This window comes from Austrofundulus limnaeus, unplaced genomic scaffold, assembly GCF_001266775.1.
Source record: "Austrofundulus limnaeus strain Quisiro unplaced genomic scaffold, Austrofundulus_limnaeus-1.0 Scaffold8, whole genome shotgun sequence".
Taxonomy (NCBI): Eukaryota; Metazoa; Chordata; class Actinopteri; order Cyprinodontiformes; family Rivulidae; genus Austrofundulus; species Austrofundulus limnaeus.
The window spans coordinates 3,541,745-3,549,844 of record NW_013952410.1 but is presented as its reverse complement, the minus strand read 5'-3'; the positions used below and the strand labels follow the sequence as shown (position 1 = coordinate 3,549,844).

Here is an 8,100-nt window from a genome sequence, read left to right as displayed (position 1 = left end):
ATTTTTGTTTTAGATTCCATCACTCACAGTTGAAGAGTACCTATGATAAAAATTACAGTCATCTATATGCTTTGCAAGTGGGAAAACCTGAAAAATCAACAGTGTATCAAATACTTGTTCTCCCCACTGTAAGAGACTCATTATTTGCACGGATCCTCTGATGGGCTCGTCCGGGAGTCGAACCTGGAACCTCTCACACCTGAAGCGAGAATCATACGACTAGACCAACGAGCCTGCTATACAGTCAATTAACCACCAGAGGGCAGCGGTGCACCACATACCCTCCATGCACATGACTCACCAAGCTCAGGATGACACGTCTACAGATTGTAGCATGAAATTCCAGAGGTGGAGCGTTTAAAATGTGGCTCGTTGGTCTAGGGGTATGATTCTCGCTTTGGGTGCGAGAGGTCCCGGGTTCAAATCCCGGACGAGCCCACTCTTTTATCTGTTTCAAAAATATTTTTATCACAAATAACAATGACACAAATAACACAAATGACAAAAAAGGTCAAATCCTTACAGTAGAGGTAACGTACCCTCCAAAGTGGGACGCTCAAAACAAAAATCTCTGTTAGAGGTATTAAAGACTGCAAACTGTGACTCAGATTTAGRGTCAGGAACTGGACACTCATGACGTAAAACTGGATCTTGTTATTCAGGAACAGGATCTGGAGGATCAGAAAGTGGTGACACATGATTTTGTGTGTGTAGGTGCTGGACTCCTGCTGCAAATCCGTCGAGGAGCTGATAATTATTAATTAACCTATGATGCTCATTGTCTCTTTTTTTTTTTTTTTTGGTGGGGGTGGGGGGCATAAATTCTGGCAGAGCTGGTGAGTCAGTCGGACAGAGTGGTAAATCATGATCTAGGAGGGAATGTTATTTAAATAGCTTTTGTGTACTTTTTGTGCTACTTAAGACAAAACGATTTGACACAACTCACTGCTTGGACAGGTTGTGACTTCCAGATCTCCCGATGGGCTCGTCCGGGAGTTGAACCCGAGACCTCATACTCCAAGACCCAACGTCTGTTTTGTGACCACTAGAGGGCAGTAGTGTACCTCATGACACCAAAAGGTTGACACGTCCACAGATTTCTTTGCAGATACCTGTATTTGTGGCTCGTTGGTCTAGGGGTATGATTCTCGCTTAGGGTGCGAGAGGTCCCGGGTTCAAATCCCGGACGAGCCCCTTTAACAATCCTTATGACACGGCAATATCCTTTGCAAATGAGGAAAAACATTTAAAGCCCACATAGTGTCTCCTACCCCATCAAACATGAGATAGGAAAAATGAAGGTTTTTCTACTGTGCTTTTTGGGTAAAATTAAACAGTGCGGCCCCTGTCTCCTGGCAAATCACAAGGACCAGCATCTTCTTCCACCTGATGGCCGTACCAGTAATGTGACTTTTATCAAAGAATCCTTCTCATGGACTTCTTGAGAGCCAGAAAGCCATATAAGCTTACTGTTCAAACCACATTAAATTTTAAAGTAAAGAAGTAAAAATTAAATTTTTATTTTTGAAAGTTAAAGTCTAAAAAAACTATTTAGTAAAATTACAAATCCTCAAAACWTCTACTTGAACATGGTAACAAAGTAAATAGTTACCATCTCTGCTGTTTTTACACATGGTTGCAGGGAGCAGGTACCTATCTGCAGCTTACATTCAAAGTGAAGAATATTTCAGTTTTAGTAGAGGCAGAAGAGGGCAGCATAACCGCAATAGACACACTTATTTGTCTGTGCCTAATTACAATCAAATGAGAACAGCACAAATAAACCCATTAAATAAAGAAATCTCTGAATGAAGTCACTTTTCTATATATAATACAATATAAGTGAACCCTACATCCTAATGCGTCTGTTTTAACAAGTCATGTTCACCAGTTTCTGACACACAGACTCAAGAGTCCTGGGAAGTGTAAAACATTACATTAGTTTTACAGTGATCAGTGGAGTACCATCATACGGCCCAATAATGTGCTGAGGTTTTCTGTGCATCATATGTCAGCTCTGTGACTTCACCCAGCTGTCACATCTGTTTCCTCCTTCTTTGCTCTTTCTTCATCCGTGAAGTAAATTCAAGTAATTAATAAAAAAAATGCATTGMTATAAATTGACACCATCATCATTCGTAATCTTACCTCAGCATTTGCTTTTGCTTTGACACCCCTGACAGTTTCAGCTCAACCAGTTCCTGTTTTTTTAATCAATGATTATTTTAAATTGTGATGAAACATGTGCAGCTGAACTTACAAAGTATTTTAAAAAAGTCTTTTAAAAATTGCACCAAGTTCAAATAAACTTAGCTGCAAAAAGTATTTTTTAACTATATATTTTTTCCTTTAAAAAAAAAATCTTGTTATTTTGACTTGCTGTGCAGCAGCTCACACATATGCACAGTGTGGGAAAAAAAGATGGATGGTCTGCCTTTGGAAATACAGAATGAGTGAATGAGGCCCACTTTATAAATAATGTGTTTTAAACTTTAGATTTTGAATAAAATGTCAAGCCTTTTTAAGTAAACAGGGTCAAGTCCAAGTCAAGTCACAAGTCTCTGAACGTTTTGTTTCAAGTCAAGTCTAAAGTCATAATATTAACGACTCGAGTTTGACTTGAGTCCAAGTCATGTGACTTGTATCCCCACCTCTATTGTGTAGTATTGAGACCATCTCCCCAGATTTGCTGCTAAACTAATTTTTTTGTGGTTATACTTTTATAAATAAAAAAATATTTTTGCCAAACACATGCAATATTTAAATAAAACTGTCAATTATGTTGCAAGTTTCCAGAATCATTGCAGGTTTTCCAAAAGTCTGTAAATTGCAGAGATTAAGTTTGGTTTCCTTTTATGTTTATGGCCGTATTTATTACATTATGTTCAAGTGAGAGGTGGGGAGTAGACAAACTGAAAGGATATTTTTGACCATATGTTGATGACTCTAGTGGGGCAGAGAAGCTCTCTAGCATTATGGTAAAAATACTTATTGTGTACATTCCCCTGAAAATTCTATTCTACTGCAAATACTATCAGTGTTTTTGTGACATCCCACCAGCATTCAAAGAACCACAGCTGAACCTGTCTTTTCAGAGTCTTTCTCATTTCACAACCTTCCTTCTCTTGTTGGTTTTTAACTTCTACAGATGTTTGTTTCCTCGTGCTCTTTTTGTCTGATCCAGCTGCCAACAACAGTGATCACTTTTACAGAAAGCACCTGACATTTTGGCTTCATAATATAAAAATGAGCCAAACATGATGAAAAAGTAAATAAAAAAAACTTTGCTTGTTTCCTAATATGTGAAAGACAATTAGGGTTAAAAAATTGGTTGCATCCAGTTTAAAAACAATTTAAACTGGATGCAACAAAGTTTTGTGTTTTCATGCTACTGGATATTTTCTCTCACCATTCATGAAAAAAATCATCTCTTCAGGCTGGGCAATGTTTCCTGTCAATGTAGCTCCTCCACACCCGCAAAACAAATGTACCCTAAAGTTTACAAGATAAAAGCAGAAGAAAAAGTAAAGGACATCAGATTGTTTGGGACGATGTGTCTTCTGATGCTGATGGTGGCAGAGTTGGGTTAGTTGTTGCAGCTTTTCTTTCTACTTCTGATTTCTTTAGATCAATTTGTCCTCAAACGTCAATGTCCTACACTAAAAAAATATCTTGTAAGATTTACTTGAAAAAAAATCCTTGTAACAATTTGCACTAACGTTAAGTAAATTTAAATGCTACAAATTCAAGTAATATTTACTCATCATTATCTATTAAAAGCTACTAAGAATATAGTTAAAGATTTGAGAATAAATCAGGTAATTTTTACAAATCTTTATCTATATTCTTAGTAACTTTTACTACATAATGATGAGTAAACATTACTTGAATTTGTAGCATTTAAATTTACTTAAATATTAGTGAAAATTGTAATGAGGATTTTTTTCTAATAAATCTTACAAGTTATTTATAATAGTGCACATGCTTCAAGCACAATATTGTAGCATGACACCTCACAGTTACAGAGAGAGGTGTAGCTGTTGTTGTAGTTCAAGACTTCACCACCAGGTGGCAGTTTTGAAGAACCTTTATTTGACTTTTCTTCATGAACAACACAGACAAAGTGAAACTCACAGGTCTTATTAATGACTAGGCCTACCACTCTCCCTTATGGTTACTTCTGCTGAACGGTTTAACACAAGTTAACAAATAATGAATACACAAATTAGAGTAACACAACAGACTAATCGCTAAAAGAACAATGTTAACCAAAATGACACTAAAATGATTCAACAACAACAAACATGAATCCTACCCACAATCCTCCACTGCAGTCACATGACAAACAGCCAGTCTGAGCTAACACTGCTTACATTCACCGGCTGCATTACGCCATCAAACTATTGCACACCAACAAATGTATTCAAGCAAAAGAAACCAGACAACTTATGTTTGATTTCAACAATGTCTTGTCCTCTCTTTGAAAAGTGAAGCAAGGGAATGAGGAGCAGCAGCCTTTGTGTGCGCATGCACCCTCAGTTTTAGCCCAGAAGAGTGGAAGTTACTAATATATTCATGTTTATGTGCTGTCCAGAAAAAGCACTTAAATATTACAGGTAAAATAATATTAGCATTTACTTTTTTGTACAGTAATATTGATATATAATATAATGCATATTGTTTATTTAGTAAATTATAGTGGTTTAGAGATTTTGATTTTTTTTTTTTTTGTAGAATTCAAAAAGAACTAGACATGGGTTTTTACAATGTAAAAACAAGTGTGCATTGCCTTGCATGTCATTGCCTGCAGCAATGGACTTGCAGAATGAACTGGCCAAGTTCAAATGTGTTTTCTAATCAAGTACCAGCTTGTGGMTGTCAGCAGGTGTTTGTAATGAGGGTAATTCTGTGAAAATATGAAGTTTGAATAATCTTTTTGTCAAAGTTGCTGTAGCTGGGATTTGAACCCTGATCTCTCATATGAAAGGCTGTGGCATTAATCACAAGACCATTGGTGCAGGGAGAAAATACAATCCCAGTGTTTTTTCTATGTGTGTAGAAAGAGGCAACATTGCCAATGACGATCGTTGACAAAGAACTGCATAATATTACAACAGTTGAGCAATATTATACAAGATGTTTATGCTTACAAGACAATAATATAGTAATACATCAAATTACATATATATCAATATTGTAATCACTGCAATAATTGAGATTAAATATAATTATTAAACTATGGTGCAGTTCCATACTGAGTAGATGCAGCAGGGGGTGGTATTGGACCAACACAAGGTCCATTGACTCCCATTATAATTTATTAAATATTAATATTTCAAAAACTATTAGTTGTACAGGCACCAAAAGGCATAGCCATCATTTGGCACAGGGGCTTTACAGATATAAATTACAATGGCAGCTCTAGGACAAAGTATGCAGGAGGCGAAGCGTGCCAAAGTGGAGATGACTTGGATGGGAAACGAATCACAATAGTGTGCATTGCCAATGCAATCCACACTGATAATTAAATGAATGTTACTACACCCAAAAGTTTGTTTTTTCAGTGTACTCTCTGTGTCAATTCAATTATTTTATCGACCTCCTCGAGTCATTTTTCTTAGTGTTAGGTGACTGTACGGACCAAAACACACACAAATTGCTCGTCCTTTAGCCACCAAAATGGTTAGTTACCTGCAGATTTCATTTCAAATAACTTGTATTTATTGGTCAACCAGTTGAGTGTTAAAATTTTTTTTAAATGAAATGAAAAAACATTAAAGTCCAAAATATATTCATTTTGACTCACATGAAGACTTTCAGTAACCTCAAACATTTATCAGCATCCCCCTTTCTTTCTTTGCTGCACTTTAGGGAAGGTGTGCCTAAAAATAATAAATAAATAACAGTTAATGAGTTGGGCTAATTGCTTGCATAGAACCACACCTGATAATCACAGTTAGGAACATCAATAAGTCAGTGTTTCTTAATTTCTCATGGGTTCAAAAGGCATTAAAGACATCATCCATAAAATCAACCCATTCTCACTCCCATGTCGTCACATATTGACGCTTTTTCAAGGTTCCCTGTACCTCCGATTTTGACGCGCCGGGTACCCCCCTCACGTCAGTTACTGACGAGATGGGGCGAAATCTGTTGTCATATTTTCAGAAAGTGTAGAAAATGCGCAAAAACTACCGTTTCGAAGCCTGAAATGACCTTTGTTCACTTTAGACATCCTGTCCCAGACCCTACCTAAAATTAACCATTTTTAGAAAATGTAGGAAATTCACGTCAACATGTTCTAAAGCCTGAAATTACCTAATATTCACCATGGAAATCCTACCCCTGATCCCAGTACCTAAACTTAAMCATTAATCCTGATCCCTCATGTTAACCTCAGACCCCCGACCCAAAGACCCCTGGTGGCGCAACCCGGAAAAGCCGCGGGCGTCAAGGACTGACGCGAGGGGGTCACCTGATGCGTCAAAATAAGACGCAGAGGGAACTTTGGAAAAGCGTCGTGACGAGTCGGGAGTGAGAATGTGTAGATAAAATAGAACCATTTGATTCTTCGGCTCTATCCGCAAAATACTCACCAAGAATTCCCCAAACAAGTCATCACTTGAGGATGAGCCATCTGGTCATAGACCATCTCCAGTTGTTTAAAGATTTGCATGTAACACATAAAGCAGGCCAMCCCCTGTACACAGCCCTGTCTTTGAACAGAGGCTTAAATTATTGTGGCTCCATAAGTTGTATTTCCTTTTAAACCTTCAGATTCGTTTTATTTTTGCATTTTGTTTCATTCAAATAAAATGATTTGAGATAACTTTGACAAGATTTATCAGTAGATAAAAGACTTGTCTTTTATCTACTGATAAATCTTGTCCAAAGTCTTCTGATTTCAATCCAACCTTTCTATAAGTGTTCTCTAAGTTGCATAAGTCTTTAAAGCTCAGTCACAGTTTTGGAGTTCTATTCGAGAACCTGCCGGTCCGGACCGGAGCGGTGCTTCTTGGGAAGGCGCATGTTCTGCAGCTCTGAGGAGGCCGGATACCAGTTCTCTGACAACTCGGCTACAAGCTCACAGCCTCTCAGATTCCTCTGTTCTCTGCATCCAACATCCAACAAGTTGCGCCTTTTTTGGAGTTCAGTGCGCGCGCTGCGACGATCCGGACTGTGTTTTTTTTTTTTTTTTTTCGCTCGCGTGGCTCACGGCTTCCAGTTGAATTTTCAGAGTCCGTTTCTTTTTTAGACCTCAAAGCATTAATTACCCATCATAGGAGTGGCGTTTTTACACGACTCGACTGGGTCCTTTAAAGCAGAAAGCAGTGATGTTTCGGTGCGTAATGGAGTGGCGCATGCCAAAGTGAACGAATGCCCCTGGAAGAAGAAAAAAATACACTAAAGATGTCAACATTGCTTTACCACCCACTCAAAATCGATTGTATTACCTTCAAGAAGGTGGCTCTCCGTATAAATAGGAACGCTTTATTTCTAGAAAGACGGTGTTGAGCGCAATCTGCTGGCTGTTCTTCTCATCGGGATCGCAGACAACGCCTGGGAAGAATTCGCTCAAGACAAAACCGTCAGCTCTCCAGGACATARGCATCCTTAATTTCTAAATTGGTAAGTGCAATGTTTAATTTAATCCACTTGTTTTAGCAGAAGAAAGGCGGTTGATGCGTAATTTGCGCTGCGTAAAACCTTTTCTGGCGCTTCTTTTTGTGGTTATTCTTCAAGTCTTAAAAGTTCTTAAGAAAATGTTGCTGCCTGCGATGTTAAGCATTTTTAAGAAGTCACACCACAACCAAACTTTATTTGCTCTTATATTCTGTATCTAGACAGTGAAGCCATGCATATGGAGAGGAAATGGCACATACTGTTGACCATCTTTTTTCTGCTCATCACCTCCGGTCAGTGTATGGACAGCAAAAAGGACAAGCCAGAAACAAGGACCCTGTTGGATCTAATCTTACAGGTTATCAGGGACAGTCAGCAACGGGACAAGCCTGTGTCCAGGCGCTGTGGCGGTGTGCTCCACACCTCAGCTCAAGACATGAAGTTCTCCTCCCGGGAAAAGCCTTTCTATGTTCCTAG

General features: G+C 38.3%; 3 non-coding genes across 3 annotated transcripts; 2 read left to right on the top strand and 1 right to left on the bottom strand.

The window, feature by feature from the left end:
* Window positions 1-162: 162 nt before the first annotated feature.
* On the bottom strand, window positions 163-234 carry trnal-cag (transfer RNA leucine (anticodon CAG)). Its single transcript has one exon. It is a non-coding gene; the product is annotated as a tRNA-Leu (tRNA).
* A 132-nt stretch (window positions 235-366) lies between these two features.
* Window positions 367-438, top strand: trnap-ugg (transfer RNA proline (anticodon UGG)). Its single transcript has one exon. It is a non-coding gene; the product is annotated as a tRNA-Pro (tRNA).
* A 684-nt stretch (window positions 439-1,122) lies between these two features.
* trnap-agg (transfer RNA proline (anticodon AGG)) lies at window positions 1,123-1,194 on the top strand. The gene has a single exon. It is a non-coding gene; the product is annotated as a tRNA-Pro (tRNA).
* The last annotated feature ends 6,906 nt before the right edge of the window (window positions 1,195-8,100 follow it).